The 16420-nt window shown below is 41.9% G+C and overlaps 1 protein-coding gene across 4 annotated transcripts in view; it reads left to right on the top strand.

Moving 5' to 3' along the window:
• Positions 1–16420, top strand: part of HIVEP2 (human immunodeficiency virus type I enhancer binding protein 2) — a 133377-nt gene that overhangs the window by 22920 nt on the left and 94037 nt on the right. The window contains exons 1-2 of one of the 4 annotated variants that reach the window (XM_021389524.1): positions 428–4337; positions 5502–5607. The gene's annotated coding sequence lies outside the window, so the exon portion shown is untranslated. Of the gene's footprint in view, positions 1–427; positions 4338–4787; positions 5608–16420 lie in introns of those variants that run through there. The other 3 variants (XM_021389525.1, XM_021389528.1, XM_021389529.1) reach the window with 3 other exon arrangements.

Genomic DNA, 16420 nt, shown 5'->3' on the forward strand with positions numbered 1-16420 from the left:
AGCACGTGCCGTCATGTCTAACAGTATACTCCTTTTAATGACGTTTGTTCTCTGATATGAAATTTTCATGACTGTTGCTGGAAGAGATATAGAAATTCTTGTGAAACACTCTGGATGTTAGATCTTGATTTACTAGGCTGTTTTTCAGAAGTGCTGATCTCTGCAAGGACAGGGGTGTGGGTGACCTTCTTGTGCCATGCTGGTGTCCCAGCCTCCAGATGATAACTGCATCACAGCCCGAGCGCGGCAGCCTCCAGTAATGGTCACTGCCTGTCATTCTCAATGTATCTTGTGATCGCTAACGTGCATGAAAATGAGGCACAGAATTTCAAAAAGGAATTAGTCAAAAAAAAAAAAAAAAAGTGAAAGGTCAAAGCAAGTCATAATGAGAAATAGAACAAAACACTTAATTGGGTAGTGCTGATGGAGTATATCATGCCAGAGACTATCTGCTGGATTTTTTTTGATTCTAAACACTCTTTGCACAAGTTATCAAAGAAAAAAGTACTGCTTGTCTGTGGGTTTTCATGCAGTATTTTTCTTACTGCTGCCTTTGTGCAGCTTTGTGCAGGGCAACATGTCAGATTTCAATTTGAATACCCTGATGCTGTCTGGTGGAGGGTATATGTACACTTCCATGGAGTTTTCTGGTGCAGTGCATCCTATGTTTGTAGCTGCATTTTCCTGCTGTCCTTGCTCCCCCTCCTTATTGATAGCTTAATAGTGTTAGGACATCACAAGTGTGGAACTGTATTGCTGTTCTCAGCCATGTAATTCCTGGATACTGAGAAACTACTGCTCCTCTTCATTCCAGGATGTAACCAAGGAGCGTTTGGAAACACTGCTCGAGAAGCAGCTTGCGTTGCTGCTTCACTGCACTTGTTCTGCACTGAGAAGAGATCTTCAGTGAGTGTGCATGTCAGTCTAGTATGTTTTACAGGCAGCTGAGTCATCCATATTTTCTGTTGCCCAGTAAAGTACACACATGCTGTGGTGTCTGCAATGTAGCTTATGATGTCACGAGAGAACTAAGATAGGAGTTTTCTCACCTTTACTGACATATTGCTTAACTTCTGCCACAGGCAGATGCCAGGAAAGTAAGACTTGGGACTCTAATTCCTTTCTCAATTCCTTACGTTTCTTGTGAGGAAAGGAGAAGAAAGCTTTCTTTCTTCAAGCATGATAATGTGTTTACAGATCATAAGTTACATTTTAATTTTCATTTTAAAATATATTTTTCTGAAAGGCTACTCATAGGCACGTACTTTTTTTTAGAATTAGAAGCTATGGTTTTTTCAAGAATTTATAATAAAATACATGTATCTGGAGAATTCTTGAGGCTCACTACGTAGGCTTGATTTTAGTAAACAATTTGATGCTTGTACCTAGCCAACCCCCACATGGGTTTTGAAATTTTGTCCATTTTATGAGTTCTCAATCATTTTTCAAGTCAGCAAACAGTATTTATTGGAAGTGGAGAAATCAAGATTTCAGAAATTCTAAGTCCTAGCGCACGGCCCTGCTTTATAGGCATATTCTAAACACCCATGTCTGTAAGTCATCTTCAGCTCTATCGGTGTGAATATGCAGCATGTATTAATGCAAACATTTATGGTGCAGAAGATTACATATTTTCTTCTTCAGTGTCAGACTTTATTACAAGAAAGTAATACTTTGGGGTGAAAGAGTAACCAATCTGTAGTTCATTATGTATAAGTACAGTTTTAGGATTGTTTTCTGACCAGTAGACTCAGTTTTGAGAAGCAATTGCGCACTAATATGAGAGTGAGCTGACAGCAAAACTACATTTTGGCTTCCATTAATTTTTTCTAACCGTGCCTAATGTTTGCATTTCGTTAGAAGTACAAACATACTGCTCATGAAAATGAAGGTCTTAATTGATGGCACTGGGGATTACTGCCTAGCCATAGTAAATATACAGTTTGGACAAGAACTATGTGTATTTTCTTACAATTTTCTCTGTAAAGACTGTATTGATTTGTGTCTTTAGTTCCCAATCGTTCCCCTACCAGGATTTTAAGGGCTGTCCCTCCAGTGTATTGCTGTCTGCACCAGCTATTTCCATAATTGCCAGAGCCATGTACTTAAATATCTCTTATATAATTTGCATTTTCAGATTTCACAAAGCCTTCTAGGCTTCTACTTCACCTGGAAAGGCTTTGCCTTTGCTTTAAAGGGGTTCTTCTAGGACTTGCAATTTCTGTCAAAGTGTATTTTCAGAACTTTGGTATTCTAGTCTCACCAAAGGGAAGACATTAGGTAGTCTCTGCCAGAAAAAATCTTTGTGAAAGATATTAAAAGTTGTCACATTTGCACGTAGTTCGGTCTCCTCTTAACGGCTGTTCCCTAGTGCCTCTTGCTCTAGAAGAAGAGGTTTTTATTTTGAAGAATTCTGGCATTCTCCTGCATGGTCCCCAAGATCCCTCCATCTCAACTGCGAGCAGAAAGGTGATAAGTGTTGAATGTGGTATGTGCTTTGTGACCGTCAAAATCTAGATTGTGGCCTTGACCTTGCCAAATAAGAGGATTAAGAATCTGTGAAGGAATCTGAGCAAAAGGGTCCAGAGGCAATTAAACAGAGAACTCCAAACTTAATCCATGCAGGATGTTAGGTGGCAGGAAGACCATAGCTTTTGAATGCTACCAATCTGTAGCAGTCAAAACCTTAGTTTTGAACTAATTCATTAGACGTGCATTTCATTTAGTTCCTTGTGTTATGGTTTATTTGTGTTTTAGATATAGCTACTTTGTGGTCATTCCTTTCTATTTGTGTGGTGATTTATGGCTTTTGTTTCAGAATATTCATTTTCCAAGAGTACCGTTAACAGGCAACAACAACAACAAAATGTTTAAATAAATTATTCACCTGGAAAATTCTGGTAGTTTTTTAAAACATAAATGAGGTGATGTAAGTTAAATGATTAGGTGCAATCATTAGGGAAAAACTGATTAAATTACTCTAAATCTCCAAAAGAATGAGTTGCATGATGCTGTATTTTCCTGTTGAAGACAGCTAGCCATTTTTAGCAGCATCCTTTTATCATAGAGGTGCTACAGATGATTTCTTTGGGAGGGAAGTTTTTTCTTTTTAAGCCTGCGCTGGATGTGAAATGGACAATTTGCTTTCACAGGTGATACAGTTACTGGGAAGCAAAATTTAAGCAGGTCAGTAGAAGGATTCTAATGTTCTGAAAAAGGTTTGTTTTAAGGAAGCACCTATATTATGATCTCAATGTGAAGAGTTGGTGGTTATCTACTCCTTAAAAGTTCTAAGTGTACTTTGTGTGTTAAAGCTGTCCACCAAATTCAAATAATGCTTTCTATTTCTTTTATATTTCTGTCTTTCTGGGAATGAGGATAAGTACTAGAATTCTAGTGCTAATATTCATAGTAATTCGTGCTGATAACAGACTGGTGAGTCCTCTGTGTGTTCTTTCTAGAAAAATTCGCCAGGCAGACTTGTTCTGAAGCCCATGTTGGTTAGGGCAGAAGTGCCATAAGTTGTGCTGGGAGTATTTGGCTGTATTGGAAGAGCTCACAGGCAGTCAGTGCTGTTTACACCACGTTCCCATCTGTCCTTGCTAGGGTGTATATCCTTCACCTGCTGTCTTTCAGCCAGAGATGGCGATTACTTTCTGCAGCCCCCAGCTGAATTCACATAGGTCCATAAGCGGCAGAAAGGCTGGAGTGGGGCCTTGTGGAGTACCTAGGAGCACACCTAAATGTACACTCTCTACTTGTGGGTGCTTCGGTTTGCCAACTGCTTCTGAGCAGGCAAACATGAGATATGATGTATTATCATTGTGCCACTGGAAGTATACCCTTTTCAAGTAGATATTTTTTTTATTGTTTTCGACCACAGAGTTTGTTCTTCCTACCTTATGTTTGTTATTAAATACCAAATGCAGGGTGTAGGAGACACTGACTTGCTTAGTTGGCAGAAAATGCAGAAGTATTTGGTGCTGGAGTGCTGTGTGATGTTGTGGCTGGCCTCTGAAGCGTAATAAATGCAAGAGCCAAGCCACTTTGGAGGTATGAAGAGTCAAAGAAGCATTAGAGTAATTTAAAAAATGTAAACTGTGGGTAAAATCTAACAACATCATTTCTTTAAAGTTTTTTGTTATTTACCAGACTTCCCTCCTGAAAACCTCCTACCCTAGAATGAGATGCAGATTGCAGAGCAGGAGGAAGATTGGTTTCTGACTGGAGACACTTTGTTTGAACAGATAGAGCTTCAATTTTATCTCTGATGTGACTTCAGACCACTGTGGTTGTGTCTATACGAGTGTGTTTCTGGATGTATTTTTGGGTATCCTGTAAGTCATTTTATTCACATTTTCAAAACGAAGGGAACCAAATTAATCTGCCTTTTATATCAAAGCTGTGTTTTATAGCTTTATATATAGAGATGGAATGGCTTCAAGTTGCGCCAGGGGAGATTTAGGCTGGACATTAGGAAACACTACTTTTCTGAAAGAGTGGTCAGGCGCTGGAATGGGCTGCCCAGGGAGGTGGTTGAGTCACCGTCTCTGGAAGTGTTCAAGAAACGTTTAGATATAGAGTTGAGAGACATGGTTTAGTGGGGTTATTGGTGGTAGGTGGATGGTTGGACTAGGTGATCTAGGTCTTTTCCAACCTAGCTAATTCTATGATTCTATATATCCTTGTGCACTGTAGGGCTAGTTAATAAAAGTTTAAAAAAAAAAAAAAAAAAAGAGTTTCTTAATTCTTGCCTTAATCTCACTTGAGATATATGGTCCAAGTAAATTTTCATTTATTTAGTGCTGTAGACTTTAAGGTTTCCTGAACCTGTTTGTTTCCATCAGTTATGGTTTTGCCATTAGTTTTAGTAGGAAAAAGCTTTTTTAGTTCTCAAACTGGAAAGTTGGTTTGTTTTCTGCCATGTATCTTTTCATAGGAAACAAAGCTGCTAGTACAATCTCATTTTCCATATCTGCATTTATCAAAATATTGAACAACAGGCCCACTTATCAAGTGGTTTTACATGGTCAAATTATTATAAATAATATGACTGTAGTCACCAATAGGAAAGCAACTCTTTTGATGGAAAGAAAATAGTTTATGCAGGAGCTCCAACGCTGCATCTTTGAAGCTGGAGATTTTCAATTAGAAAAAGGAGGAGGGGGGGGGAAAGGTTGAGCCAAGCTGCTAATGCACTGGTGAAAAGTATTGCCTGCTTGTTGAGTCCTGACAAATGGAAAAGTTGTAATAAAATCTGTCCACCAAAGAGTTACATCTTATGCATTGACAATGAAAACTTGTTGTTACTGCCTTGATTGCCTTGATAGTGTGCCTGAAATCTGACCTGGAGCAGTGGCCAGAACAGTTTGGAGACAGCAGGAATCTTTTCCTTGAAGAGCATGGTTGCTGTTAACTCTGTCAAAGAGCATAAATGCGGTAGTAAAACTTGAAGTAAAGCTATGAGTACGATGAAAAATATCTGGATTTGTTGTTTTCAGGTGGGACCCTCTCCTGATATGTGACCTACAGCAAGCTACCCTGAATCGTACGATGACAATGTTATCACTGCCACATCTCTGGAAACCAGTTATTCATAAATATATGGTATGTGAACTTCTGCATCTTACATTAACCACTGCTGGCTGGAGCAGCACAGTAACAATAACATGAAGGTGCTAAAAGCCATTGAAGTAAATGTTAAGCCACATGTATAATAAATTACAGTGAGTCATTCCAGCAGATGTTTATCTGCTAGGCCTGGTCCATATGCAGAATGGTGAAATGTTTTAACTGCAAATACTATCTTGAAAATGTATTTCAACTACAGATGTTGTTACAAACCTTCTACCTACTTTTTTTTTTTTTTGGATGGAGTTATACTGGTAAACAATGTTGTGCAGATATGCAGCCTGCTATTCTCTTCTTTGAGCAGGAAGCAGTGGTGGTATTGGCATGAAGGGTCCTGTATCTCAACTGTATTGCTGCATTTAAAGCATTACTGCTTTTGTGATTAGGAAAGGTCTTTAATTGCTTTTCTACTTCATTCCATTTTCAGTTTCTGGTCAATCTAAATTAGATTAATTTCACACACAGTTACTCCCTAAAGAAGTGCAAAATAACTCAATTTTACCAAATTCAGCCAGATGATGGCAGTTATTCCCTTGCTGTTTAGCTTTACATCATACAATCTTTGAATAAGATTTCTGTAGGAATTAAATCCATATATTGAATCTTTTTTTCTTATGCTGTACAAGGAAGTAAAGACTAAGATCCTCATCTTGTGAAAGGAGATTATTTAATTTCTAGCCTACAAGACCAAAAATTTAAATTCACTGCTATCTGGCATGTCTTTCTTCCTCTTCTGATTTGGGTACTGGTTTATGAGAACTGCTACATGAGTGCTTTATGTTCAGGAGTAGTTTGTAGTGTACCACATAACCATCAGCATGGAGCATCTTCTGATTTATGGTTCCAGTCCAACTCCCACTGAAGCTGGTAGGAAAATGTTTCTTCATGCTGATGGGAGTTGAACTGTACTGCATGTGCCATCTGAGACTTTTAAGTAATGTTCTCTGTGGGGATTTCTTTTTTAACTGATAGCCACTTTTTTTGAGATCAAGTGTTAAAAATATAAACATGAAACAAAATTACAAGGAAAGGATTGCTGAAATAACATAGGAGAGGGTTCAACGGAAGTCCATGTGTAGCTTCAAAGGTTATAAATTGTTGAGGAGAGATGAACATTTGCTCCAAAAGCAATTATCTGTATTCAACGTGCTGTGTTTTTACATATAATTTTGAAGATGTTTATCAGATGTGTGGCTGATTTGCTGTTCACGTCAGTGATGTAAGAGATGAAAAGCAAGACAGAAGTCTTATGGGGAGTGGGGAGAGGAAACTCATGCTTCATTAAACAATTTGATGTGTTTTGGGAGAGCCATTCACAACTCAGATAATTTCTGTTCTGAATAATGAAGAAGTGACCAGATCTGGCTTGCTCTGGTTCTGCCAGCAAGGAAGATCCTGGAGATTGAGTGAGAAAGCATTGATCGTGCTTACACTGAAAGGGCTGCTGGTGCATCTGTATGGCCACCCATGCATGTCAAGTACAATAATACCATACTTTACAGACTTTTTCTACATGTTTGCTTTGATATCTCCTGTACTAACCATATCTAAGAACCTTTTCAGGACGGGCACAGGAATGATGATTTCTATTGCTCTTGTTTCTTCTGAGTTGACTCACTTTTAAGTATTCAAAATTGTCAGTGGACATATATATTTTTGTAAGTAAGTCATTTTGGTGTTTGTGGGAGCGTTTGTAAAGTAATACTAGTTTGAAGAAATAGAGTTTTGCATTCTGTATGGGCAGAGGTCTGGAGAGGAGCTGGTAGGCCAACTAGGCTGGCTTCCTGCTGCCACAGGTACCTTTTCCAAAGTAGAATGGATGTGTTTTGGTTGACATTTTTGGTTGTTTTTTTGGTGGAAGGTCGCATATCACTGGGAGAAGGGCTCTCTGACAGACAGGCTGGTGGGGAGGTGTGGTTGCCAAAGCAGTGACTGCTTGCAGATCTGTGTGTTTGCTGGGAACAGAGAGGAAGCAGACACCTCCCTACTCTGCTTCTGATGAGCTGAGAACAAGGGGTGCTATGTCTCGCACCTTGAGAGAACTTATTATAAGAGGTAATTACCTCTACCCAGATCAAAATGAAATTTCCCTTGTTGAATGTAGAAATCAGAATGATGTGAAGGTTTTTTTTCTGTTTGTTTTTCCTTTTGTGTGTTTTTTGGTTTTCATCTTTGGCTAGTTCTCATACAGCCTTGCAACAGGAAACTAATCTGCAGGAGCACAGCCCATAAAAGATAGGCCTTCTGAGGGACTGGGCTCTGCTTATTGCAGAGAGGCTTCTAAGACAGGTACGTTGTAAAAGATTACAGACCTTCACAGGAAATTAAATTGGATGTGGTAGAGTAAAAGAGTGAGAAAATGGAAAGGACATATGTAGCACATTTATGATGATTAAGTGGTAAGAAAATGAAAACATATGATGTGGTAAAGTGTGTGTAATTTAGATATTGATACACAGTTCCCAGTATCTTAAATAATCCGGCCCTCCTCTTCCCTTTGCTCTCTCTGTATCATTATCCCAGTGTGGAAAATCATTAACATCTTGTAAAATCATGTTGATTTGGGGCACATTAGGTTATAAAGTGTTCTAAAACAAGTCTCAGTAGCGATGTGGAGTGAAGTCCGTTGTGTCATCCAGTGGAAGGTGTGTGGGGAGCCAAGCTGGGAGCGCTGGGCAGGAGCCTCGCTCTTGGCTGGTGGCTCTTCACGTGCTGGTGGGACAGAGCTCCCCAGTTTTTCACCTCCTCAGTGTCAGCTCAGCTGCGTGGGTGAGCTGGGCTCATTCCTGGCCTGGTGCCTCTGGGCAGAGCACAGGTTTCCCTATCAGGGAATTCTTTCAAAGGGGACAGAAATAACTTCCTACATTTTAATAACTTTTCTTATAAGATCTGTTTACCTGAAATTGGAAAGGATAAGCAGAACTCTGAGAGATTTAACTTTATTAACCGTCATAAATCCTTTCCCTTTTGACCCTAATCAGTCCCCGGAGTCTTTTTAATGCTCTTGACATTGCACTGGCCTTTCATCATTGCACAATATACGTTTTCCTGTAACAAGGAAACCGGTGGTGAGAGCTCGACTTAAACCAGAGGTGAAGGCAGCAGCAGTAGGATGGGCAGAAAGTCATTGCCAGTGAAGGGAAGGAGGGAGCTGTGCTTTGGCAGTACTCCTCAGCATGTTCCTTCCATCTGTGGAGAGGAGTGGAGGGGACCTGAGGGTGCTGGAGAAACCTCACCATGCAGTTTGTAAGAGTGCTACAGACAACACAACAGTGCTTTTGTGCCTCGTGCTGGCACGGGGGCTAAACCTACTTCAGAAAGCCTCCTTATGGCTAGGCACAGCCCCACGTCCCTGGGGGTAGCAAGCTGCAGGAAGCACTCGCCGCAGGCCGGCCAGCTCAGCCCCAGGAACTGCGGACAAGAAAGAGGTGGCTTATGGCACCGGGATGTGGGGACTGCCGGGTGGAGGTGTGGTGAATGGGGCCCTTCTTTGCTGGGAAGGAGCCTTACCAGGTGGTCAAGGGATGAGGAATGAGAAACAAAGGGCTTCTTCATAAAGCAGCTACCTGGGTTTCTGCCTTCCTGTCCAAGGCGCACACAAATCCTCCGGAAAGTGAAGGGGGAATTCCCAGGCTGGTAGTCTGTCCTTCCTTGTGCTGTCCAGGAATTCATGCGATGGGGAAGGCATCCAAAGAATCTGTTCCTATGTGTAGGGAAGCTAAATTCCCTCTTTTTCTTCCCTATGTGCAAGTCAGCAAGTTTCTTCAGCAAATGCTTTAATTTTCAGCTTAATGCTATGCAAATATTTAACTTTGGAGGTAAAAGCCTCAGGCTGGCTTCAGCTCATGGACTGGCTTCGAGCTGTTTCTACAGGTACTGATCCAGTGTTTATATACACAAATTGCTATTTATTTACTTATTGTGGTAACCTTTTAAAAGAAAATTGGATATTTGCCTACCTTGTTTTTGCTTCGTACTTGAAAATTGATGTATTTGCAATGTGCGTACAGCCATTTTCAGAAGCTTTGGCAAAACCCTCAGATCTGCTGAAGGTAATCATTGTAGGCTGAATCCTTAGATAGCATAGAGTTGTACTGACTTATTTTTCCTGTAAAGAAGTGCTCAACACATTGCTCACCCCTGGAAGCCCACGAACCTCAATTAGGAAACAGAGGTGTAGGAAGAGCTGGCGGCTGTTGCAGGAGCCTTGTGCTATGATTTGGTTGTCTGGACAAGCACTCACAGGGTGCAAGAGAACATTCCAAATGAGTGTCAAGAGCACTAGCAGTACATATGTTAACTAGGTTTCCAAAATCTACTAAAATGCTACCTCGATATAGAGCACACTGTTCTATTCCACATGTATTTCACTTTCTCCAGCTCTCATCTCAGCTGCTACTTGCCTGCAAACAGCCTCCTATTAAAAGGGGAAAGTCCATCACCTTGCGGACCTTCTGCAGTGTGCTCAGTGTGTGAGCTATTGACTTCATAAAGACAAGAATAGCTATCTCAAATATGTTACATTTGCATGTGGTGAGATAGAAAAAGCAAATGCTATGTGAAGATGAGCAGATGAGAAAGACACTGAATGCCTTAAATGCTAAGGGAGTTAATGCTATGCAGTGATTTTTTGCTTCTCTTATAGGAAGTGTAAGAACAGTACGCTTCCTGGCGTACATCACCATCTAAACTGCAAAGATTTCACTTCCATGGCAACACGAGGAGTCCAATGGTGCTTAAGGTGTATGTATTAATGCATTCAGAGTTAGGGGCTGTTACTGAGATGGAAAGAATAAAACATGCTGAATATCTCCCATTTACTAATTGAAGGCTTTGTTCATAGAAAATCGTCCGTCTCCCCAAATTGTCTCCAATCCTTTCTATACGTGTTTTTTTCTCAGACAAAAAGCAAATGAAGCAATTGTTTATTGGTAATATTTTTTTCCTAAGACTATTAAGTGCAGCAGCACTTGAAAGTTGCAAGAAAATGCTGTTAATTTTTGGTACTATTGTGTATCGCTGGAGAGGAGGACTTGGTTGCAGGGAGGATTATTTTTTTTCCAAGATGTACTGCTTTATAGACCAGAGTGAAGCAGTGTTTGGGTTTTTTTTTTTTTATCGTTATTTTTCTTGCTCTTTTTGATCAGCCCTCTTTTTGCCTTTCTTTACACCCACCTCCAGTTTCTCCAGTCTGAGGAGCAGGAAACATGACTGAGCTCTGTTTCCCGGCATCCAAAGAAATATACAAGTACAAGGAAACAGAGTATTTTGTTCTGCCAGTCACTTGGGTTTGCAGCCTGGCCTCAGTAATGCACCACCTGGACAGAGCCTGAGTCCCCCTGTGGAGCAAGTGGGTGAGGGGCCGGGGAAGAACTGAGGGCTGAGGTGAGCAGCAGGGCTAAGGTGGCATGGGAAGGCTGACAGAAATGGGCAAGTTGAACTGGTTTTACAGCTGCTTTGCATTGCTGAAACAGGCAAAGCAGCCAGAATTATCAGTGGGTCTGGCCTGTAGATTTCGTTGAGATTTCTCTGTGTGACTGCAGTGAGAACACAGTGCTGCAGTTGGAGGCTGGTTGGCTGTTTCCTGTTGCTGTGCCAGGAGGAATAAATTCATCTCTCTGTTATCTGTATCTCTCTCTTTTTTTTTTATTTGATCACAACAGGAAATTTTTTTATTAAAAACAAGACTTTCTTTCACTGAAGGGGAAAGCTTGCCTTCAGGAGTGCAGCACAACCCCAGTAAATCCTTTCTGAGGACATAAGGAAATGATTAAGTGGCACTGTGCTGGCACTCTGCAGAGGGCTGATTTCCACCCTTGGGCAGCAGAACCACAGAGCAAGGAGGTGTTGCGTGTACACAGCGGCTTCTAGGAGACCTCAGCAGTGGGAGCCACAGCTATGTGCTGGTGCTGCTTGTCCTTGCAGTTCTTGCTTTCAAAAAACAGGTGTAGCTCATTGAATATGTGGCTGTACAATTGATGCATGCTTCTCAAATGACACGGGACCCCAAATGAAGAGCAGCGTTCATTCCAGCAGACAGCACTGTGGGGGCATCTGTGTGTCCGTGTCCAACCCCATGCAGCCTCTGGGCAGGCCAGGTGCTCTGGGGAGCACCTCTTGGAGGAGCACCTCAGTCAGTGTGACAGGAAGGATGGAGAGAAAGCACTGAGAAACTTCAAAGAAGGAAAAGAGGGAGGAGAGAAATCAAGGGCAGGAAGAGAGATGAGTGAGGAAACAGCAAGGGAGCAAGGGCAGAAGGGCCAGCAGAGAACAGCAGGGGGCTGGGAAGAACATAGGGCAGGAAGGAGAGAATGCTTTGATGTGCTTGAGGAAAAAAGTCATTTTCAGATGAAACATGGACAAAAGGGAGCAAGAAAATTACAGTACATGAAGTGGGAGAGGTCATCAGAGTTGCAAAGGAGGAGAATTCAAACTGATGCAAACAGAAAACGCGTATAAAATATATGGAATGATTTGATGTATCGGCCCAGCCAATTTTAAGTAGTGACTGCTAAGTTTGTTGCAGGAAGGGGCTGTGCCATTCTTCATGAGGAAGCTTTGGGATGGCAGGGAGCAGCAGGGCCATGTGGGGAGGCTGCTGCAGGTCCCCTGGCTGGAGCTGGAGGCATATCACTCCATCTGCAACGTTTGCTTCTTTCTGTCTCTCTCTGCAGGGCCTGGACTGCTGCCACCTCCCTCCTTGGAGAGCAGTGTAGTGGAGCACCTGCCACCAAACAGAAAAACTGCCTATCCTGTCTTCAAAGGCTGGTGGCCAGAAAGATGTGTCTGGTTGTCTTCTTATTTGTCTGAGCTGCTGTTAGGCAGGCAGATATAAGGCCTCCCTCTATGTCCCTCTTCTTTCACTTGTGTAAGCTATCTAGGCTACCAGAAACAAATAGCTGAATGGAAATTTTAGTTCTGGCTGTGAAAAGTGGCTTTTGAATGAAATCTACTTCAAGTAGCAAAAGTCTTCTTTCCTCCTCCTCCTCTCCACCTACTTTGTTCCTAACCATTAACTTTTCATGTCACTTGAGCTAAGTTCAGTGTAAGACTCACCAGATCCTTCTGAAAAATACATCCCTCCTTTGTGGCAAGCTGAAGAAGTTGAGAGGCTTGTGTTTTTCCTTCTCAATCTCTGCTCCGCTGGGAAAAGCAGCTAAGTCTGTGTGAAGCTGCCTCCTTCCCACTCTGCTCAGCTTTGCTCCCTGAAAAAATGCCTCTCCTTCAGCTGCTTTGAAGCTTCTCTTAAGGAGGTTTGGGTTGGCCTGCTCAGTGCCATCGTCTGCTGGGGATGTTTTCTCAGCTTGTGGTGGCTTCCATCATGGTAGAAGGCTGAAGAAGATTGCTGTGGAACAAGTCCATCAGCACCACTAGCTATGCCATTTGAAAATCATTGCTGAAGTGTGAAAGAAGAAAAAGATGAAACATTATGAGATTTAAACCCTACCCAAAGCTCCAAATCATTTCTGCCATTTCTGCTTTCTGTTTCCCAATCATTGGCTTCTTCTGCCCTGAGAGGAAATGGCAGTCACTGGACAGTGGTGCTTGAAATATTCTGCAGTGTGCGGTAGTACTTGTGGTCAGATGGATGTATTTATGGGAAACGAATGGAGATCTGAGCTTACCTGGGAACCTTAATGGTATTTTCTATTATAACTTCAGTGCTAATACTTGCTTATTTTGATCAGTGGTGAAAAACAGGATCAAAAAATAGAACGTGGACTTTGGGTGCTGTCACACAATGATGAGTCAGCTGAAATCAAAGCCAGTTCAAGGTTTAAGTGTGGTTGTTGATGTTCTTGAAAAACAAAATCTCTCAGCCAGTCAGCAACTGAGTTTACTTCTCAGCTGTTAGACAAAAGCCACCCTTTGCAGGGATGCCTTGTGATATGGGCAACCACAGCTGCATGACATAAGGAACTCTTTCCTTTTCCCTCGCCTTGGCCATCAGTCCAACAGTTAGGTATCAGATTTAACCCTCGGTGTTTGTTGCAGGCTTTGTGAGCCTTTTCCAGCATCAAAACAATTATTTTTGATAGATACACTAGTTGTTTGTTGATTTGTTTGCAGTCAGTTTTCTGGGAGGTTGCTGTAATGTGGGAGGAACTGAGTTCTTTGGGTGCAAATGTTCACTGCTGACTCTATTCTTAGTCATTAGATGTTTTTCACATTAAGGCTCTTTACTTATATGGGAAAATGTCAAGCGTCTTCTGATAGCAGGCATACAAAGTGATGGAAGCCATTGGCTGGGGCCAAGGCAGCATCACGCCAGCACAGACCCTGGGGGAGCTGCAGTGCTCGGTCCCCACCCATGCTCTACCTCCTGCACCAGCCCTGGGTCTCACATCGTGGTACTGACCTACATCCATGCTGATGGGCCACCAAACTGAAAGATGTCACTGTTCTTTTCCAAAAGGAACGTGTCTTTTTATTCAGTTCCCCTACCACCTCTTTTTATTTTTGAACTGCAGCTCTTTTAAGGCTCCCTGCCTTTGCAGTTCTTGCCTTTGTTTAGATTATTTTTGGAATCTGGGGAACAAGAGGAGGGATGAAGTTCAGGGGAGCTGACTGTGCTAGGAGGCTAAAACTCTTTCTGTCCATGTGCTCTTCCCTCCTCTTTCTCTCCATGGCAGGGCAGGTTCCATGGCGCGCCATGGCCTCATGCACAAAACGGGGCTAGCCCACGTGCCGTTCCCCCCTTCCTTCCTGCAACCACCATCATTGCTCTTCTGCTTTCCTGGGTCAACTGGCCAAAAGAAGTAGGTGGTCAGACAGAGTTTTAAGAGCTGTGGAATACGGGGGAGAACTTGCACCTTGAGGTAAATTGTATGCAGAGAGGAATGTGTTTCTTTTATTATTTCTCAGTGAGGCAGCCCCACAAAGGTTATTGTCCTTTTCTTTAAATATTGTCATGTTTTTACATCAGGAGTGTCACATACTGGCTGCCAAGCTTTGCAGGAAAATCCACATTCTCTGGAAGCCTGAGGAACAGCAGCTGAAGCCCGAGGTGGCTTTCTCTGCGTAGATTTTTTTTTAAGATGGTTAGTGCTTGGGAAGTCATTGACCGTGAGGTAGGTCAGGCTGTCCTTTTGCTAGCTGAGACAGTGCTCAGGTAATTGAGATACTTGTGATTGCTCATGGAAATTTGCTGATGTTTGTAATGCTGTCAGGTGCTAAAGTCACTTCCTAACATCAATTGGTGGGATCTTACAATGGATCGATATCTCGGCACAATCTCATTTTCTTTTTCCTGTGGTTATGAAGATGCCTAAATAGCAGTATGGTACAGTATATGTTAAACATTAAAAGCTGGTTTTGTGTGTACTGATAAGAGTAAATTGCCAGAGAAGGAAATAACCTGAGTCTGGCTGGTGAAGCTGATGGGTCTATGGTGGAAGTCAAAGTGGGGGATAATTGCAGTCCTAGTGCTGTCTTTGGAGAATAGATTAGAGTCAACTAGAAGAGAGAACGAAGAGGACTTCTCCATAAATTAAAAAAAGGAAGGTAGATGATTCTGTACAAGAAGCTGCACAACTGATGCAAAAAGTGATCCTTATATAGGAAGAAGGTAATCAACAGAATGTGAAATAATCTTTGAAAATACATAGAAATTGAGTGGTGTTTTTTTTTTTTTTTAACTTGTGCTGTAGTAGGGATCAATTAAACTGTATTGAATGGTTGTGCAAAGCAGTCACTGTAGAGGAACCATCTTTCTCCTGGCATTCCATGGTGGAGCATGGACACTGTCAGCAGGGATTTATTGTCACCCATCCTAGTGCTCATGGCTGGCACTCAGTGAGGTCTTGTGGGGCTAATTATTTATTTAATGAGGAGTGGCCACAGTGGCACAGTGAGATGGGCAGCACCACAGCAGGAGGTGTCTTGGAGGTAATCCCACTGCTCGCAGATAGGCTTCTTGTGCTTACTCTAAATAAATAAAATCATGAATAAGAGTATGTTGGCATTTTTGTTTAAGCTTATTAACAGTGGCTAATAGTATTGAATGTGCTTTGTGTACTGGCATGCTTTGTAGTTCTCTAGTTTCTTAAGGAAGTAGTCGAGAGGCTTGTGCAGCAAGTTAAGAAATCAGGTTGTTGCTAACTGAACTTCTGAACTTTTCATAACAAAAGGATACGTTGATGAGAGAAGAGTCAAATTTATGAGTGCACTATAAACACGAGCAACCCAGACGATTTCACTCCAAAGAAAGAAGTCCTCCTCTTTTTAGGCTAAATAGGCATGGTGATGTTGCTCCTTAGTTCCACATGTTTCAAAGGTAACAGTGACTGCTGGTGATTCAAGGGAGTCCCAGGAAGAGAGGAATTTGAGTGTAACTTAAGAGACAAACTGTTGTTTGACATGGGGGAGTCTCTACAAGTTTTTAGGTCATGTGTTGGTTTAGAAGAAAAGAAAGCAAAGCAATGAGAACTTGTGGTTGTGCTTTTATCAATAAATTTGATTTTTTGGAAGAATGCATTCTGGGTCTGATGCTCGTCTTCTTTCCCAATTACTGAGTAATAAGAAAAAAATCTTGCAGTGGAAACCTTTCATGCTTTTAAGTTACATAGTCTGTGATAAAGGACAAAATGAAGAAATGTCTTGAAAAACATGAGAAATGGGCAGTTTTGACGTACCAGGCACAGCTCAGCAGCTGGGCTCAGTCAGCACTGCATTGCATTCACTGCCAACAGGGCCCATTCCCCCTCAGCCCCGTGAGGAGGCATCCTGTGCATGTGGTGTCGGGATATTCCCTGCCTTCCCTCTGCCCTTCCTGCAATATTTTAATTTC

The sequence above is a fragment of the Numida meleagris genome, chromosome 3, assembly GCF_002078875.1.
Source record: "Numida meleagris isolate 19003 breed g44 Domestic line chromosome 3, NumMel1.0, whole genome shotgun sequence".
NCBI lineage: Eukaryota > Metazoa > Chordata > Aves > Galliformes > Numididae > Numida > Numida meleagris.